This window comes from Rattus norvegicus, chromosome X (genome assembly GCF_021556685.1).
Source record: "Rattus norvegicus strain SHRSP/BbbUtx chromosome X, alternate assembly SHRSP_T2T, whole genome shotgun sequence".
Taxonomy (NCBI): Eukaryota; Metazoa; Chordata; class Mammalia; order Rodentia; family Muridae; genus Rattus; species Rattus norvegicus.
In genome coordinates this window covers 68344716-68365532 of record NC_141554.1, presented here as the reverse complement: position 1 = coordinate 68365532, position 20817 = coordinate 68344716, and the positions used below count along the sequence as shown (strand labels likewise).

The window sequence follows — 20817 nt, the reverse complement described above, 5'->3', positions numbered from 1 at the left end:
TGTCAGCAGCTGCAGAGAGACACCTAATTGCGCTCTCTCTCTCTCTCTCTCTCTCTCTCTCTCTCTCTCTCTCTCTGCATGGCATATTTATATATTATAAGAAAATAAAACATTTGAAAAACTAGAGGGATAATGGACTCATTTACAAATTAAGTAAATTGAAAGACTATTTCATAGACCAATAATATCCCTTAATATCAAATATAAAAAATGGATAAGAATTTCAGTCTGTCACAAGTGAATCTTGCACTAACTCGGGATATCCTAGAAAAATAAAACTTTTTAAGATAAAAATGTCAAGAGAATGATTGTTTAGAGAAGAAAATAGCATAGACCTTTAAAACATAACTTCAAAGGATTCCAAATTAAAGTATTCCTATTAATAGGCTAAAAATAAAGCAAGTCGTTATTATTGCTTAGCTGTTAGAATGATGGATTTATCACAGTTAAAAAATCCTAAATAACAAACAGGTAAAAGCTAACATTCTGACTTTCTTGAAAAAAATCCAGCTATATGCTGTAATTTAGATATTAGTCTTAGTGCGTGTGAGGCTGAAACAGGATGACCATCAGTTTGAAAACAACCTGATCTATAGTAAGGCAGTATTTCATAAAGAAAAAAAAAGCAATTCAGAAATAGGGTTTGCATTAATGTAAGAAAGCCTGAAACTCCCATAACAAATAGAAATAATGTAAAGTTTATGGTAGACATAGTAGGTATGTGTATTTTTGGATAGTTACTTTGGAAATTTTGTACACTTATCACCAAGTAAATTGTTATCACCGGCCAACACGCAATCTTTTGTCTGAAGCACACCAGCTGCTGCCCAGAAAGTGAAGCCTTACCCAATAGCCAAGATGGGCCTCAACCTTGCAGTCCTCCTCCCTCATCTACTGACAATATAGGTGTGAAACACCATACCTGGCCTGAATCTAAATGTTTTTGTTCTTCCCTCCCTTTCCTTCTGGGGTGTGTGTGTGTGTGTGTGTGTGTGTGTGTGTGTGTGTGTGTGTGTGTGTGTGTGTGTGTTGGGGGGTTTGTTTTTGGTTTTTGAAGACTTAGGGTCTCTAGTACATGTTAACAGTGAACTTCCCTTACAGTGAGGATGGCTTTTAATTTCCACTCCTTTTCCATCTACCTTCTGAATGCTGGGGTCATAGGCATGTAGCACTGTTGATGGTTTATATGATACTGGAAATAGATCATGTGCATAGTAGTGAAACACTATACCAATTTATCTACACCCGGCCCCTGTATCTAAGCAGTTTTTTTAAAAAAGTATATATTCATTGTTTTTGTTTTACTTTATTTTATTAAAATTTTATACAATAATTTTGATCATGTCTTTCCCCTTCCCACACTCTTCTCAGATCTTGCCCATTTCCCTACCAACCCAACTCCATTCTTAATCTATCTCTCCTCATCAAAAGCCAAAAATTTAAAAAAAAGTAAAATGAAAACAAACTAACAGAGAGAAGAAAGGTAGTCATTAATATTACCCCAGCTACAAACCTGCAAACTACAACAACATACCTGCAAGATATACTTGTTCAATAGTGGCACAAATGTTATGGGAGTAACCAACCAACTTTGATTGGATGTGTGGCCCACTTCACAAGATCAAACACATACCTGAAACTGTTAAAGTGGCCAAGAACCTGAGCTCAGATATGCATGGGCCTAGGAGAAAGCCTACTAGAACTCTACTAACAGACTGCAATACCCATCAATCAGTGCTGCAATCAACCTCATCAAAGAAGTTTCTGCTTGCTGTAGATGGGCACTAACAAACATACCCATAATTGGGCAATAAGAAGAAAGTCATAGACCTTGGAGCACTTAGTCTTTAATGGAGTGTCTTTCATGAAACTCCTCCTGTCAGTGTTCAAGGATCTATGAGAAAGAGGAGGCCAAGAGACTCTGAGTCAGACGAGGTAATGAATGACTCCAAGGAAACAATATCTCTTTGACAGAACAGTCCCGATGCACACGGGAACTCACAGAGACTGTGATAGCACTCACAGCACCTACACATGTTCAAGCCAGACGAATCACTGCACTGAAAAGAGGAAGTAGACACGACGGCCCACCATCAGCCAAGAAATAATTTGCAATTGATACTTGCTGGGAAATGAGAAAATTAATTTTCTCCAAAGAAGAGTCACTGGGTAAACCAACCATACACCAGGGCAAGCCTCATGCCCACTAGTAGTTGGGCAACACAAAAGGGGCTCCATGTATTTTGTGTCGGGAAGGGAATTTTTGTTTCATTTTAATTTTTGTTGTCATTTTTAAGACGTGAGTGTTTTAATAGGCATTTTCAAATTAACCTTGGCCTGAATTTGACATAAAGAGATGTTTGTAAACTAAAGAAATTCATGTAACATTTCTATTACCTTCTGGCTTTCATTAAACATATAATACCTTTTTGGTGCTATTAAGCCTTGATATACTGTTTAAAAATCTTTTTTTGTAAAGTGGCCTTTTTCAGTTGTGTTGGAAAATGTAAATAATCTTTAATAAAAAATACTCTTAAAAATAGTTAACTGTGCTCTATAGTGGTCATGCCTGGATAGTTTGTTCTCTCTTTAGTTATCAACAATTTAATAATAATTATAACAAGGTTTAATTCTATATTTGATATAAGCAGGTATGAATGCAACTAATTCACATTTTCTCCTAGCCAAATATAGAACTTATTTTCAATAAAAACATTTTAAATTGAATTAAAAGTAGACAAAACTTAAGCTCTGAATTTTTTCTTATGAACTTGTTTTTATAAAATCCAAAGAAATGGCTGGCCTGTTAGGTGACACCAAACAGACAAAGGACAAAGGAAAGATTAGGGATCATAAAGGACTCTTGCTTTATTATCCTTTAAAGGAAATCCTGTTTTTCAAAGTCTCTTGTGATAGCATAGAATGTCGCCTTTCCAAAAGCAAAAATGTTCCTTTTGAAGTCCCACAGAACATGTGTTATGTTACCCTCCAGCTGTGAAAGTGAGAGTCTGTGTCTGCTTCTTAAACAGAAAGTACTGGTATTGTTGCCAATTATGGTATCCCACATCTTCTTTAGATACCAGAGCAAGTAAAAGACATTACATGCTTTGTGATTTTTTTTACTTCACAGTAAATGTGTGAGCTTTGAAATTTAGTCCTGTGTATCTTGCAAGGGCTGAACAAAACATATTCATGAATTGGCATGTGAGAAAAGGATGCCTTCCATATTAAGACCAGTGCCCTGTCCCTTGGTGTGTTCTAAAGATGTGTGAGTGAATGAAAAGCTTAATTCTGTTTCAAAAGCTTTGTGCCTTTTAACTACCGTTATAGCTTTTAAAGAGTGTTTTCTCTTTTGAAGACCACACATCAGCCTTCATAGAATCCCACTTGTGGATAAGGTTACAGGAAAGAAAGAGAGGGTAATAGATAAATACATTTGACCAGTTAAACCTTATTCATGCTTGGAAACTAAATTGTTTGCAATTAAGTTCAAAACGGGTATTCTCTGAGAAGTACTGTAGTTAAACTATTTTTCCCAGGATAACATTTATCCTCATAGGAATTTTTGTTAAGAATGCCTTGAGATGTGTTTTCTTTCTCAATACATTTCTCTGATGGATTGTATGTTCTTGGGTTTTCTTTCTCAAACTGTGGGTTGCAATCCTTTGGCAAACCTCTGTCCCCAAAATTATTTGCATTACAATTCTTGGCACTAGTAACATTACACTTATGAAGTAGCAACAAAAATTATGTTAGGGTTGAGGGTCACCACAACAAGAGAAATTGTATTAAAGGGTCACATTAGGAAGGTGAGAATCACTGTCTTAGAGAATCAAAGAGAGTGGCTTTATTTCCTCTTAAAATATCCCCAAGGATGACTCATGAACGCCCCCATTTGCTTCTTATAGTTAAAGTTTCATTGGCTAACTGAGCCATCAGGAGAAAATGTATACACCAAAATCTCTAGGTAATCAGTGTTTAATGACACATGTCTAGTCCTGCCTCAAATGTTATCGACCATACACCAGTTAACATGAAGTATCCTCAAGTCTCCACCTTAGTCACACTTGGAGAGCCTATGGTTTATGTTTGTGACTCCTAGAGAGAAAAAGAAAGTACATATTCTGGTCTTGAAACATAACATGTTCTATATTCCAGTTTAGCACTGCTTAAGTAGAGTTAACAAGTTTTAGTGCTTTTAGAATAACACATACTAATGCTTTTTAAATATATCTGTATAATTTTGTTAACATGCGTCTCATAGATCATTTAGCATTCAAATGAAGAAAATCTGTTCATTAACTGAGGATCTTTTAGTGCTAAATCATTATCTGATATTATACAGCCAAATGTTCTGAGTACTTTTTGACATGGTAAATCCTAATGTTAGAACTAGGATTATGGTTAGGGTTAGGACTAGGGCCACAAAGTTGACTGAAATCTATGACTAAGGCCTAAGATTAGGATTGGGATAGGGCTAAGGCTAGGTCTAGGACTAATAAGAGGTTAGAGATAAGTATAAGGCTAGAATTAAGTTTTGGTTAGACCTAGTGCTAATATTCAGGCTTAATATTTTGTTAGGGATCCCCCTTAGGATTATGGTTAAATATAGAGCTATGGTTAGTCTTGGTTTAGTGCTAAGGCTAGTGCAAGGCCTAGGTAAAGGGCTAGGCTGTGGTTTGACTCAATGTTAGAGATAGGTGTCTAGTTGAACTTGAACAGGAAGGGGTTTATTTCATCCTGAAATTCTCCCCATCACTGAGGAAAGTTAGGGCAGGAAATTGGAGGAGGCAGGAAACGAAGCAAAGGTCTTGGAGGAAGACTACTTACCTGTTGACTGGTTTTTTTCCATGGCTTGCTCAGCCTACATTTTTATACAACTCAGGACCACTTTCCCAGTAGTGACAACCCCCACCCTGGGCTGACTCCATCTACCTACATCAAACATTAATCGAGACAATACCTACATCAAACATTAATCAAGACAATACCTACATCAAACATTAATCGAGACAATACCTACAGGCCAGGTTTTATTTTTAAAAAATCAAATAATTTCCACATCTATGCTTGGAGACTAATTTTCCATGTGATCCTAGAGTCTGTTTATCACTGACCATCACATTGTATTCTGCAAGGTGGATTGTGCAATGGGGAAAGCACTTGCATGTGAAAAGCCAGAGTGGATGTGGAATTCTTCTTCAAAAGTTTTTTCAGCATCTAATGAGATGATTATGTGTTTTTGTTCCCCCCATCCAGTTTGTGAGTTTATTGAGTATTTTTGCATCAGTACTCTTTTCAAAAGGGTTCATGAACAACCCTTTTGTTCATTAGGGAGGTTGGTCTGAAATTCTCTTACTTTATTGTATCTTTGTGTGGTTTAGTTATCAGGGTGACTGTGACTTTGAATAATTGGTTTGGCAATGTCCCTTCTATTAATATTTTGTGGAATATTTTGAGGAGTATTAGTGTCAACTGTTCTTCAAAAGTTTGGTAAAATTCTCTGTTAAAGCCATCTTGTCCTGGACTTTTTTTTTTAATTAGGAAACTTTTGATGACTGCTTCTATTTCCTTAAGGGTAATAAGACTATTTACATTTGACTTTGGTTTTATTACATCAGATCTTGATTTAACTTTGCTAAGTGGAATCTATCAAGAAAATCATCCATTTTGTCTACATTATCCAATTTTGTGGAGCCTAGGCTTTTGATGTAAGATCTCATTATTCGTTGGATTTCCTCGGTGTCTCTTCATTTCTGATTTTCTTAACTTAGGTACTATCTCTCTGCCTTTTAGTTAGTTTGGCTAAGTTTGTGTATCTTGTTGAATTTCTTAAAGAACTAGCTCTTGGTTTCATTGATTCATTGAATTGTTCTTTTTGCTTCTAATTTATTGATTTCAGGCCTGAGTTTGATTATTTTCTGCCACCAACTTTTCTTGGGTATGTTTGCTTCTTTTTGTTCTAAAGCTTTTAAGTGTGCTTTTAAATTGCTAGTATGAGATCTCTCCAATTCCCATATGAAGGCACTTAGTGTTATGAACTTTCCTCGTAGCACTGCTTTCATTGTGTCCCATAGGTTCAGGTGTTCAAGCCTTTATTTCCATTGATATCTAGAATGTCATAATTTCTTCCCTAATGCAGTGATCATTGAGTACAGATTTGTTAACTTTCCATGAGTTTGTAAGCTTTTAGTTGTTTCTTTTGTTGTTGAAGTCCAGCCTTAATCCATAATGGTTTGATAAGATACAAGGAGTTATTTTGACTTTCTTATATATGTTGAGGCTTGTTTTGTGGCGGAGTATGTGGTCAGCTTTGGAGAGGGTTCCATGAGGTGCTGAGAAGAAGGTATTTTTTGTGTGTGTTTAGGTGAAATGTTTATAGATATCTGTTAGGTCCACTTGATCTGTTAATTTCATTATTTCTCTGTTTAGTTTATGTCTGTTTGTCCAGGAGATTGGTGAGAATGGGGTGTTGAAGTCTCCCAATATTAATGTGCGGAGATAAATTTGTGATTTAAGCTTCAGTAAAGTTTCCTTTACAAATGTGGGTGTCTTTGCATTTGTGGCATAGAGTTTCAGAACTGGGATGTTATCCTGGTAAATTTTTTTTCCTTTGATGAGCATAAAATGTCCTTCCCTGGTATCAAAATTTCTGGTTGCTTTGGAGACTCGGTTATGTCATATGATGTTTTTTTTCTGGAAACTCTCTAATGAGAGGATTTTCTTTTTGCTGAAGCAGAAACTTGGGAAGATGGGTTGCTGAGAACAGACACATGGTGTTTTTCTTGGGAAACGGGTAGGTGATGTTTTGCTAGAGCAGACCGATGTTTGAGAGAACACATGTAGTTTGGAAAGGGTATAAATAAAATCCAACAGACAGTGGATGACCCTGTGTGGTATTGGTTTGCCTTGCCACTCTTCGCTGACAATGCTGTGCCATTGGTTTGCCTTGCCTTCCTCACTGATCATTGTTTGTCTTTATAGAAAGAACTCCTGGTGGTGTCCAGGCAGCTTCTTGCAGCTTCAGCAGACTCTGGCTGAGTGACAGAGACTTGGAAGGTTTCTTCTGGATCAAACCGCCATCACTGTTTGCAAGTGGAATGAATTGCCACTGGTGATTCATGTGAACTAACTTGCTGATATCCTAACAACACAGACTGGATTCACCCCAAAGAAGTATTTCTAAACAGGTCCACATCCTTCTTTGCCGTATTAATCTTTCCTTTCCACTACCTCTGGTAGGTGGTGGGCTAGAAGGGAAGTTAAAGCATTTAAGTACACTTATTAAAACAGGTTCTAGAAAATATAAGTCTACATTTCTCCACCTCTTTCAAAAAATTTTGGTTGAAATTCTAGTTTATTAGATATTAAAAACAACTACTCTTGCTTCTTGGATCTGATTGCTTTGAAAACCTTTTCCAGTCTTCTACTCTGAGGTAAAGTCTACCATTGCTACTGAGATGTGTATCTTGTAAGCAGCAGAATGATGGATCCTGTTTTTGCATCCATTCCATTAACCTGTGTCTTACTGGAGAATTGAGTCCATTGATGCTAAGAGATATTAATGACCAATAATTACAAATTCCTGTTATTTTGATGGTGGTGGTAGTAGAGGGTGTGTGTGTGTGTGTGTGTGTGTGTGTGTGTGTGTGTGTGTGTCCCGTCTTTGGCTTTTCTGGTGTGGGACTATTTATTTTCTTTGTTTTCGTGGGTGTAGTTAACTTTGGGGTTGGAGTTTTCCTTCTAGTTCCTTATGTAGGGCTGGATTTGTGGAAATATATTGTGTAAATTTGGCTTTATCATGGAATATCTTGCTTTCTCTATCTATGGTGATTAAAAGTTTTGCTGGGTATAGTCTGGACAGACATCTATGGTCTCTTAAGGTCTTTGAGATATCAGTCCAGGCTCTTCTAGGACTTAGGGTCTCTGTTGAGAAGTCTGGTGTAATTCTGATAGGTCTATCTTTATATGTTACTTGACCCTTTTTCCTTACTGCTTTTAATATTCTTTCTTTGTTTTGTGCATTTGTTGTTTTGACTATCATGTGACGGGAGGAGTTTCTTTTCTGGTCCAATCTATTTGGAGTTCTGTAGGCTTCTTGTATGTTTATGGGCATCTCTTTCCTTAGGTTAAGGAAGTTTTCTTTTATAATTTCATTGAAGATATTTACCTGCCCTTTATGTTGGGAATCTTTGCTCTCTTCTACATCTATTATCTTTAGGTTCGATCTTCTCATTGTGTACTGTATTTCCAGGATTTTTGGGTTAGGAGTTTTTTGTGTATTACATTTTCTTTCATGGTCGTGTCAATGTTTTCTATGGAATCTTCTGCTCCTGAGATTCTCTCTTCTATCTCTTGTATTCTGCTGGTGATATTTGCATCTACAACTCCTTATCTCTTTCCTAGGTTTTCTATCTCCAGGGTTGTCTCCCTTTGTGATTTCTTTATTGTTTCTGTTACAATTTTTAGATCCTGGATGGTTTTGTTCAATTCCTTCACATGTTTGGTTGCGTTTTCCTGTAATTCTTTAAGGGATTTTTGTGTTTCCTTTTTAAGGGGTTCTACTTGTTTACTTGTGTTGTCTTGCATTTCTTTAAGGGAGTTATTTAGGTCCTTTTAAAAGACCTCTATCATCATCATGAGATGTAATTTTAAATCCAAATCTTGCTTTTCTGGTGTGTTTGGATATCCAGTATTTGCTTTGGTGGGAGAACTGGGCTCTGATAATGCCAAGTAGTCCTAGTTTCTGTTGCTTAGGTTCCTGCTCTTGCCTTTCACCATCTGTTTGTCCCTGGTGTTGGCTGGATCTTCCTAAAATGCCAAGAAGACTTTTCAGGGAGACAGGTAGAGCCTTAGGCCTAACAGCTGAGCTCAGGGTACAGCACTCTGCTCACTACTGCTGGCTTTGCTCCAGGTAGAACTGTATGTTCCTAAGGTCCTGCAGGCCTGTTCAGGAAGAGAGGCAGAGTCATGGAGCTTAGAGGACAGAGTGCAGCTCACCTCTGCTGACTGTGCCCCAGATGGATTAAGCAGGAAGGGGGATAAGCAGGGAAGGGTCTAGCCTGGGTGTTCCTGGGGTCCAGGAGGCCTGGATGTTCCTGGGATCTAGCAGGACTCCTCAGGAGGAAACGTGATAGAGCTCAGTGGGAGGGGTGAGGGGGCATCATGCTGCTCACCTCCTGCAGGCTTGTTTTATGGAGGTGTTTTCTTAATCATAATTCCCTCGTCTTGGATATGTGTCAAGTTGGCAAAAATCAACCAACACAATAGGTACTCTGTAGGATTAAACTCAGGATTTTGGTTAAGGTTTGGATAAAACTAATTCTAGAGTTAATCCTAGGTTAGGTTTCTGGTTAGAATTGGGCATAGGGTTGGACTTGGGGCTTTGATGAATGTTCGTTCCAGACCAAGAATAGGGTAATTCTAGAGTTATGTGTAGTAATAGTGTTAGGGCTCATGCTATGGCTATGGCCACCATATGACTAAGTCTGAGGTCTTGTTTTCAGTAACAATTAGAATTTGGTGTATGGTTAATGTTTGGTCTTGGTTTAGGGTTAGGGCTATGTCTATAACTAGAGTTGGGATCAGTGCTAGGAAATTGAGCTAGGTTGAGCATTAGGGGATATGGCTATGGCAAGGATTTAACTTTTGTAAAGTTTAAGGCTATGATTGTGCTGGAATTCAGACTATTGCTAGGAATAGGGCTAGGTTAAAAGTTTCAGCAAGGGGACTAGAGAAATGGCTCAGCAATTAGGAGCAATCGCTGTTCTTTCAGAGGACCTATATTTATTTTCATATATCCATATGGCAGGTTACAACCATCTGTAACTTCAGTTTTAAGTCATTGAACATCCTCTTTAGGCAGGCAAAACACTTACATACATAAAAGTAAATCTTTTAAGAAAGACTTTGGGTTATGTTTTAGGCTGTGGCTGGACTTTTGGTGTGCTATAATTACATCTAAGGCTAATGCTACAGTCTAATTCTATATTGTATTTAGGGTTATTGTTATGGCTGTGGATAGGGTTAGGTCTGAGGCAAAAGTTGGGGCAAAGAATAGGGTTCACGTTAGGGCTAATTTTATAGTTGAGTTTAAGGCTATGGGTAAGGATTAGGCGTTGAGCTAGGACTAAGGGTAGATCTAGGTTTAGAATAAGGATAGGCCTAGAGTTAGTTTCATGGTAATATTTATGATTGGGGTTAATTTTACATATACAGACAAGTAGATATTTTTATCTATTCTGGGAGGTAGTTTTTGTTTTTGTTGTGTGTTTGAGACAAGCACAGTCTTGGTATATAACCCAAGCTGAAGTTTAGGCCTATGATTAGGATTAGGGTTAAGGTTAGAGATGGGATTGGGATTAATGCTAGAGTTTGGTTAGGATTTAGGTTTGAGCTATGGCCAAGGCTAGGGTAAGAAATAAGTCTAGGCTAAGGTTAAGTTTAATGTTTAATGTCACTAGGTTATATTAAGAACAGGTAAATGGAAGGGTTGTGGAAAGGGTTATCTTCTAGGGTTAAGAGGGCTGTGGCTTTGACTAGGGTTAATTCTAGGGCAAGGACAGGGTGAAGGCTAGGGTTCTAGCTAAGGCTAAGGTTCGAATTACAGATAAAGATAGTGGTAGTTCTTTGGGTTTTGCTTAGGGATAAACTAGGATGGTTATAAGATTAAATTTAGACTTGAATCTATCCTTCAGATTAGGTCTAAATTTAATTAGGTCTTAATTTAGATATCTATTATTAGTATTGATATTAATTAGGATTAGATATTGTTTTCAAGACAGTGTTAGGGCTAGGGCTAAGCTAATATTATGTTTTGGTTTTACATTTGGGATAGGGCTGGTGTGAGGGCTAGGGCTATAGTTGAAGCTTGGGTTAGGATAAATATTTTGTCTAGACTTTGGATTTTTGGTGCCAGCATGGGATAGGGTTAATTTTAACACTACGGATGGGGCTAGTTTAAGGGTTATGGTTGGGGTTACGCTTATGGTTGTGGATAGGCCTTGGGTTTAAGTCGTCTAGTTTTGTTTCTGTGCTTCGATTAAATACTGGAACCAAAGGTTAAGTTTGGGAAGAAAAGATTTATTTGGCTTACATATATAGAGTATGGTGAACATTTAACATTACAATTTCAACAATAAGCAAATTAAGGACATTTATCTCTAATCTTCTCCACGTAGGCATTAGTCAACCAGAGGATAGCCACAATAATCAGTGATCCAAGAAGCTCTCTCCACCGCCACAGCCTGCAAAAACAAGACAAAAGGTAGGGAAATATTTTTGTTCATCAGTACCTTCAATCCCAGCCCTAGCTAAGACACAGTGGAAATAAGGAAAGTTCTTTCATCCTGAAAAAGCAGCACAAGAAAACAGGTGGGAATTTCGCTAGTAACACATAAGCAAATAGGATAAAATAACATTAGTAAGGACTCTAAAATTAAATTTCCACTGGGACTACAGCTAATAAAAGTGGTTTTATAAACCATATTTGATAACTGAAACAGTCATTGTAGCTGCAGGAAGTAAGTCATCATGGAAAAGTGAAAGAACAGACTCAGTTCAACACCGAAACGGCAAGAGCAGATATGACCTGAGAGGCTGGCATATCAGAATGCTTTGGCCCAGTATCCAAGGATACAGCAAGATACATTACATGGGGCTTGAGAATCATTATTTTGTAGAGGAGAGAAGAGAGTGAGGAGGGACAGTGTAGCCAGACTTTTGCTACTTTGTGACTTCTTTCTTCCACCCTTCCTAGATAAGAGAGAAAAAGGGATAGAGAAGAAAGGAAAGAGATCCCTGAAAAAAGCCAGCAGTCAGAAAAAGATGATGTAATCATTATACTACTTCCTGCTAATTAGGTACATTGAGTTCTTTGGGGGCAAATTTGATCTTTGCGATCAGGATGTCTAGTTTCTTCTTGTTGTTTCTTCTATTTACACACAATTACTCTACAAACTACAACCAGGAGCAACCAATAACAATCCACCAAGCAACCAGCAGCTCACCAAAAACCAACCACCTATCAGGGCTCTAGCGTTTATATACCCTCTGAAAGGTTTCAGAATTCCAAACACAAGCACAGAAACTATCTGCAGCTGGCAAAATCATGCTCCTGCTAGAGCATTACACAAATCGGTGTCAGCTGCTGTGGACAACCTGAAGCAGGCCCATATCCCACATGTGGGATTCAAGTGAAAGCATATTCTTATATTTATGTGTTCTCTTTCTTTCTTTCTTTCTTTCTTTCTTTCTTTCTTTCTTTCTTTCTTTCTTTCTTTCCTCCCTTCCTTCTCTCTCTCTCTTTCTTACTTTCTTCATTCATTCATTTTACATTCCACCTGCAGCGCCCCCCCCTCTTCCCAGTCCCTGCTCCTCCCATTTCCCCTCACACAGCCCCTATCATTCCCCTCTTCTCCTCCCAGAAGGGGGAGGCTCCCTCCTGTGTACCAACCCAACTGGCAAATCAAGTCACCGAAGGACTAGACATAACCTTCCCCACTGAAGCCAGACAAAGCAAGTCCAATTAGGGGAACAGGCAGGCAACAGAGTAGGGACAGCACTAGCTCCAGTTGTTTAGGGCCCACATGAAGACCAACCTGCTCATCTGCTACATATGTGCAGGCGAGCTAGCTTTAGCTTGTGTATGCTCTTTGGTTGGTGGGTCAGTCTCTGAGAGCTCCCAAGGGTACAAGTGAATTGACTCTGTTGGTCCTCCTGTGGGGTTCCTATCCCCTCAGGGCCTTCACTTCTTCCCCCAACTCTTCCATAAGACTCCCTGACCTCTGTCCAATGTTTGCCTGTGGGTCTCTGCACTTGTTTCAGTCAACTGCTAGGTGGAGCCTCTCAGAGAAGAGTTATGCTAAGCTCCTGTCTGCAAGCATAACAGATTATTACTAGTGTCAGAGATTGGTGCTTGACCACGGGATGGGCCTCAAGTTGGACCAGTCACTGGTTGGCGATTCTCTTAGTGTCTGCTCCATCTTTGTCCCTGTACTTCTTCTAGGAAGGACAAATTTGGGGTCAAAGGTTTTGTGAGTGGGTTGGTGTCCTTATCCCTCCACTGAGAGTCCTGCATGGCTGCAGGAAGAGGCAACTTCAAGCTCCATATCCACCACTGTTAGGAGTCTCAGCTAGAGTTATCCACATAGACTTCCTGGAGACTACCTCATCCCAGGTCTCTGGCATGTCCTAAAATCCTAGAAATAAACCCCCCTCCACCACCCCATCAGTATCAATTCTCTCTCTCTCTCTCTCTCTCTCTCTCTCTCTCTCTCTCTCTCTCTCTCTCTCTTCCCCTACCACCCAGTCTCCCACCCAGTTCTTTATTTCCATGACTTAATTTATTTAATGCCTATGTTTTTAAAAGAAACTGAAAATCTCACTGTAGGACTGACTTCTACTGGCTCAGAAACTGCCCCTTTTGTGTGAATGCAGAGAGATAAGTCAGAGTGCCTGTTGCTATAAACTTCAGGCTCCAGTCACAATGGGGATGATTATTTTCTAGAATTCTTTGGGCATCAGGCTTCTACAGCTTTTGGCCTGTTTCATAGGCCTGATTTTGGTGTAAGTGATTTGATCTCTTTCATACCCTTTACATGTAAAAGGTAGGAGGAGCTGTTTTCTGTCCAGCTACTTTGTGCTGGCAGCAGGGGCTTCTTTCAGAAGCTTTTCAGTCTGTAGTGACTTTATGAGAAGCATTGTTTTGAATTTATCCTGTGTAGTGAATCTAGTGATGGTCGTGATACCATCCAAGGGGAACTTCTATAAATAGTCTAAAAGACAATGTAAAAATATATGTACGAGGATAATAAGGAAGAAAGGAGTGATTAAGGGAAGGATTAGAGAGAACAAAAAGCCCATCCAGAGGAAGAGGTCTTTTTGTTGATTTTTTTGAGCCTGGTACGTATGTCTTTGGACTTTGTCTTGAACCAGGTTGAGTCTTCTGATGTAGATGCAAGATTCTACCTGGAGAAGGGCCCAAATCCTTCCATTTCACTAGTCTGGAAATATAACTATTTTCAATTTTGGAGAACCATCACAGTTAATGAATTTATTTGATTCTGAGGGATGTCAAGCTGAATCTAACTGGTATTAGAGGTTTCAGGGCAAAGACACTTTAACTGCTTCATAGCTAGCAAGAGGAGCATTGTAGAAGAGGAACAAGCTGGAGTGCCTCAGAGGAGGGTCCGTTTAGGGCCCATAATAAAACTGGACAGAAAAATCCAGAAAATAAGGAAGTCATGTAATGATAATATGCACCCTTGGAACATGTTATGCAAGCAAGGTAGCATGTGTAATATAAAAAATTGAGGCTATGGGTACTATTAGAATTTTTACTGAGAGAGGTCTTAAAAATAGTTGGAACAGTATTTCTCATTAGAGAATGAGAACAGGTAAGAAAACCACTTAAAGAACACTTGGTATCATAGGTATTAGCAAGAGGGGTTTTCTTGTCCTGTACCAGAGTCCTGTTAAATGATTAGGTAACCATGTAATCAGCTGTTTATTATGTCAGACTCCAGTATAAGGAATAAGTACCTGGAAACTTTGTGAAGGAAATCAGTTAAAATCAGCATCTAGACAAGAAAAAAATGGAATCCTGTTGATTCCTTTTTATAAGGTTATCTAGAAATGTCCCAAGGACACAAGTCCTTGAATAATTTCCCCAAACCTGTGAGTTTGATGATGGGTTACCTAATGATCTCTTTTAGTTAGGGAAAATGTGTGATTAGAGTTTAGAAAGGAATAATGACATTTAAGAAGATAGGTGTCTGTGTGTCTTTGTGTGTGTGTGTGTGTGTGTGTGTGTGTGTGTGTGTGTGTGTGTGTGAATGTTTAGCTGCAGGTAGATACTGAAGTGTTGAACTGAGCCAAGGTCTTGTCTTTGTATGATCTCTCTCTCTCTCTCTCTCTCTCTCTCTCTATATATATATATATATATATATATATATATATTATAATATACACATATATATATAGAAAGACAAGATCTATTATATAACACACACACACACACACACATATATATATATATATATATATATACAATTTTTAAATCAAGAAACGCCTTATTTTGTGGTAAATTGATAAATAGTTCTCCAAATAACATCTCATAAGGTTAAGTATAGTATTTGAGTACTGTTAAACAAACATACTATATCATTTTAATTCTGGTTATGCTTTCCTGCTGGGTGTTTAAGACCATGTAGGTGGCCAGAAATTTTTCCTCTGTCTTAATTCTCCTTTGGTAGAATGGACATTAGTTAGAATTTACCTTAGAGGGCAAGGAGGACATATTATTCTTTTTAACTCTTCTGAGCACATTAATATAGCTTCCTAAAATATTGAACACCTAGAAGGTCAATTACATCGGTTTGGTACTTTTAAAACTTTTTTTTATTATTTACTTTTTTTTATTAACTTGAGTATTTCTTATATACATTTCGAGTGTTATTCCCTTTCCCGGTTTCCGGGCAAACATCCCCCTCCTCCCTCCCCTTCCTTATAGGTGTTCCCCTCCCCACCCTCCCCCCATTGCCGCCCTCCCCCCAACAGTCTAGTTCACTGGGGGTTCAGTCTTAGCAGGACCCAGGGCTTCCCCTTCCACTGGTGCTCTTACTAGGATATTCATTGCTACCTATGAGGTCAGAGTCCAGGGTCAGTCCATGCATAGTCTTTAGGTAGTGGCTTAGTCCCTGGAAGCTCTGGTTGCTTGGCATTGTTGTACATATGGGGTCGCGAGCCCCTTCAAGCTCTTCCAGTTCTTTCTCTGATTCCTTCAACGGGGGTCCTATTCTCAGTTCAGTGGTTTGCTGCTGGCATTCGCCTCTGTGTTTGCTGTATTCTGGCTGTGACTCTCAGGAGCGATCTACATCTGGCTCCTGTCGGTCTGCACTTCTTTGCTTCATCCATCTTGTCTATATGGGTGGCTGTATATGTATGGGCCACATGTGGGGCAGGCTCTGGATGGGTGTTCCTTCAGTCTCTGTTTTAATCTTTGCCTCTCTCTTCCCTGCCAAGGGTATTCTTGTTCCCCTTTTAAAGAAGGAGTGAAGCATTCACATTTTGATCATCCGTCTTGAGTTTCATTTCTTCTAGACATCTAGGGTAATTCAAGCATTTGGGCTAATAGCCACTTATCAATGAGTGCATACCATGTATGTCTTTCTGTGATTGGGTTAGCTCACTCAGGATGATATTTCCCAGTTCCAACCATTTGCCTACGAATTTCATAAAGTCATTGTTTTTGATAGCTGAGTAATATTCCATTGTGTAGATGTACCACATTTTCGGTATCCATTCCTCTGTTGAAGGGCATCTGGGTTCTTTCCAGCTTCTGGCTATTATAAATAAGGCTGCTATGAACATAGTGGAGCACGTGTCTTTTTTATATGTTGGGGCATCTTTTGGGTATATGCCCAAGAGAGGTATAGCTGGATCCTCAGGCAGTTCAATGTCCAATTTTCTGAGGAACCTCCAGACTGATTTCCAGGATGGTTGTACCAGTCTGCAACCCCACCAACAATGGAGGAGGGTTCCTCTTTCTCCGCATCCTCGCCAGCATTTGCTGTCACCTGAGTTTTTGGCCTTAGCCATTCTCACTGGTGTGAGGTGAAATCTCAGGGTTGTTTGATTTGCATTTCCCTTATGACTAAAGATGTTAAACATTTCTTTAGGTGTTTCTCAGCCATTCGGCATTCCTCAGCTGTGAATTGATTGTTTAGCTCTGAACCCCATTTTTAATAGGGTTATTTGTTTCCCTGCGGTCTAACTTCTTAAGTTCTTTGTATATTTTGGATATAAGGCCTCTATCTGTTGTAGGATTGGTAAAGATCTTTTCCCAATCTGTTGGTTGCCGTTTTGTCCTAACCACAGTGTCCTTTGCCTTACAGAAGCTTTGCAGTTCTATGAGATCCCATTTGTCGATTCTTGATCTTAGGGCATAAGCCATTGCTGTTTTGTTCAGGAAATTTTTTCCAGTGCCCATGTGTTCCAGATGCTTCCCTAGTTTTTCTTCTATTAGTTTGAGTGTGTCTGGTTTGATGTGCAGGTCCTTGATCCAATTGGACTTAAGCTTTGTACAGGGTGATAAGCATGGATCAATCTGCATTCTTCTACATGTTGACCTCCAGTTGAACCAGCACCATTTGCTGAAAATGCTATCTTTTTTCCATTGGATGGTTTTGGCTCCTTTGTCAAAAATCAAGTGACCATAGGTGTGTGGGTTCATTTCTGGGTCTTCAATTCTATTCCATTGGTCTGTCTGTCTGTCTGTCTCTGTACCAATACCATGCAGTTTTTATCACTATTGCTCTGTAATACTGCTTGAGTTCAGGGATAGTGATTCCCCCTGAAGTCCTTTTATTGTTGAGGATAGTTTTAGCTATCCTGGGTTTTTTGTTATTCCAGATGAATTTGCAAATTGTTCTGTCTAACTCTTTGAAGAATTGGATTGGTATTTTGATGGGGATTGCATTGAATCTGTAGATTGCTTTTGGTAAAATGGCCATTTTTACTATATTAATCCTGCCAATCCATGAGCATGGGAGATCTTTCCATCTTCTGAGGTCTTCTTCAATGTCTTTCTTCAGTGTCTTGAAGTTCTTATTGTACAAATTTTTTACTTGCTTGGTTAAAGTCACACCGAGGTACTTTATATTTTTTGGGTCTATTATGAAGGGTGTCGTTTCCCTAATTTCCTTCTCAGCCTGTTTCTCTTTTGTGTAGAGGAAGGCTACTGATTTATTTGAGTTAATTTTATACCCAGCCACTTTGCTGAAGTTGTTTATTAGCATTAGTAGTTCTCTGGTGGAACTTTTGGGATCACTTAAATATACTATCATATCATCTGCAAATAGTGATAGTTTGACTTCTTCCTTTCCAATCTGTATCCCCTTGACCTCCTTTTGTTGTCTGATTGCTCTGGCTAGAACTTCAAGAACTATATTGAATAAGTAGGGAGAGAGTGGCCAGCCTTGTCTAGTCCCTGATTTTAGTGGGATTGCTTCAAGTTTCTCTCCATTTAGTTTAATGTTAGCAACTGGTTTGCTGTATATGGCTTTTACTATGTTTAGGTATGGGCCTTGAATTCCTATTCTTTCCAGGACTTTTATCATGAAGGGGTTTTGAATTTTGTCAAATGCTTTCTCAGCATCTAATGAAATGATCATGTGGTTTTGTTCTTTCAGTTTGTTTATATAATGGATCACGTTGATGGTTTTCCGTATATTAAACCATCCCTGCATGCCTGGGATGAAGCCTACTTGATCATGGTGGATGGTTGTTTTGATTTGCTCTTGGATTTGGTTTGCCAGAATTTTATTGAGTATTTTTGCATCGATATTCATAAGGGAAATTGGTCTGAAGTTCTCTTTCTTTGTTGGTTCTTTGTGTGGTTTAGGGATAAGAGTAATTGTGGCTTCATAGAAGGAATTCGGTAGTGCTCCATCTGTTTCAATTTTGTGGAATAGTTTGGATAATATTGGTATGAGGTCTTCTATGAAGGTCTGATAGAATTCTGCACTAAACCCGTCTGGACCTGGGCTCTTTTTGGTTGGGAGACCTTTAATGACTGCTGCTATTTCCTTAGGAGTTATGGGGTTGTTTCACTGGTTTATCTGTTCCTGATTTAACTTCAGTACCTGGTATCTGTCTAGGAAATTGTCCATTTACTGCAGATTTTCAAGATTTGTTGAATATAGGCTTTTATATTTATATCTGATGATTTTTTGAATTTCCTCTGAATCTGTAGTTATGTCTCCCTTTTCATTTCTGATTTTGTTAATTTGGACACACTCTCTGTGTCCTCTTGTTAGTCTGGCTAAGGGTTTATCTATCTTGTTGATTTTCTCAAAGAACCAACTTTTGGTTCTGTTGATTCTTTCTATGGTCCTTTTTGTTTCTACTTGGTTGATTTCAGCTCTGAGTTTGATTATTTCCTCCCTTCTACTCCTCCTGGGTGTATTTGCTTCTTTTTGTTCTAGAGCTTTTAGGTGTGCTGTCAACCTGCTGACGTATGCTCTTTCCTGTTTCTTTCTGCAGGCACTCAGAGCTATGAGTTTTCCTCTTAGCACAGCTTTCATTGTGTCCCATAAGTTTGGGTATGTTGTACCTTCATTTTCATTAAATTCTAAAAAGTTTTTAATTTCTTTCTTTATTTCTTCCTTGACCAGGTTATCATTGAGTAGAACATTGTTCAATTTCCACGTATATGTGGGCACTCTTCCCTTATTGTTACTGAAGACCAGTTTTAGGCCATGGTGGTCCAATAGCACGCATGGGATTATTTCTATCTTTCTGTACCTGTTGAGGCCCGTTTTTTGACCAATTATATGGTCAATTTTGGAAAAAGTACCATGAGGAGCTGAGAAGAAGGTATATCCTTTTGCTTTAGGATAGAATTTCTATAAATATCTGTTAAGTGCATTTGGCTCATGACTTCTCTTAGTCTGTCTACATCTCTGTTTAATTTCTGTTTCCATGATCTGTCCATTGATGAGAGTGGGGTGTTGAAATCTCCTACTATTATTGTGTGAGGTGCAATGTGTGTTTTGAGCTTTAGTAAGGTTTCTTTTACGTATGTAGGTGCCCTTGTATTTGGGGCATAGATATTTAGGATTGAGAGTTCATCTTGGTGGATTTTTCCTTTGATGAATATGAAGTGTCCTTCTTCATCTTTTTTGATGACTTTTAGTTGAAAATTGATTTTATTTGATATTACAATGGCTACTCCAGCTTGCTTCTTCTGACCATTTGCTTGGAAAGTTGTTTTCCAGCCTTTCACTCTGAGGTAGTGTCTGTCTTTGTCTCTGAGGTGTGTTTCCTGTAGGCAGCAGAATGCAGGGTCCTCGTTGCATATCCAGTTTGTTAATCTATGTCTTTTTATTGGGGAGTTGAGGCCATTGATGTTGAGAGATATTAAGGAATAGTGATTATTGCTTCCTTTTATATTCATATTTGGATGTGAGGTTATGTTTGTGTGGTTTTTTTCTCATTGTTTTGTTGCCAAGACGATTAGTTTCTTGCTTTTTCTAGGGTGTAGCTTGCCTCCTTATGTTGGGCTTTACCATTTATTATCCTTTGTAGTGCTGGATTTGTAGAAAGATATTGTGTAAATTTGGTTTTGTCATGGAATATCTTGTTTTCTCCATCTATGTTAAGTGAGAGTTTTGCAGGATACAGTAACCTGGGCTGGCATTTGTGTTCTTAGGGTCTGTATGACATCAGTCCAGGATCTTCTGGCCTTCATAGTTTCTGGAGAAAAGTCTGGTGTGATTCTGATAGGTCTGCCTTTATATGTTACTTGACCTTTTTCCCTTACTGCTTTTAATATTCTTTCTTTATTTTGTGCGTTTGGTGTTTTGACTATTATGTGACGGGAGGAGTTTCTTTTCTGGTCCAATCTATTTGGAGTTCTGTAGGCTTCTTATATGCCTATGGGTATCTCTTTTTTTAGGTTAGGGAAGTTTTCTTCTATGATTTTGTTGAAGATATTTACTGGTCCTTTGAGCTGGGAGTCTTCACTCTCTTCTATACCTATTATCCTTAGGTTTGATCTTCTCATTGAGTCCTGGATTTCCTGTATGTTTTGGACCAGTAGCTTTTTCTGCTTTACATTATCTTTGACAGTTGAGTCAATGATTTCTATGGAATCTTCTGCTCCTGAGATTCTCTCTTCCATCTCTTGTATTCTGTTGGTGAAGCTTGTATCTACAGCTCCTTGTCTCTTCTTTTGGTTTTCTATATCCAGGGTTGTTTCCATGTGTTCTTTCTTGATTGCTTCTATTTCCATTTTTAATTCCTTCAACTGTTTGA

General features: G+C 38.6%; 1 protein-coding gene across 2 annotated transcripts in view; it reads left to right on the top strand.

Annotated features, from left to right (window-relative positions):
* Asb12 (ankyrin repeat and SOCS box-containing 12) overlaps nt 1-20817 on the top strand; it is a 153527-nt gene that overhangs the window by 110491 nt on the left and 22219 nt on the right. For both annotated transcript variants that reach the window (NM_001434360.1, NM_001037367.1), the window contains one exon: nt 11181-11266. The gene's annotated coding sequence lies outside the window, so the exon portion shown is untranslated. The remainder of the gene's footprint in view (nt 1-11180; nt 11267-20817) is intronic.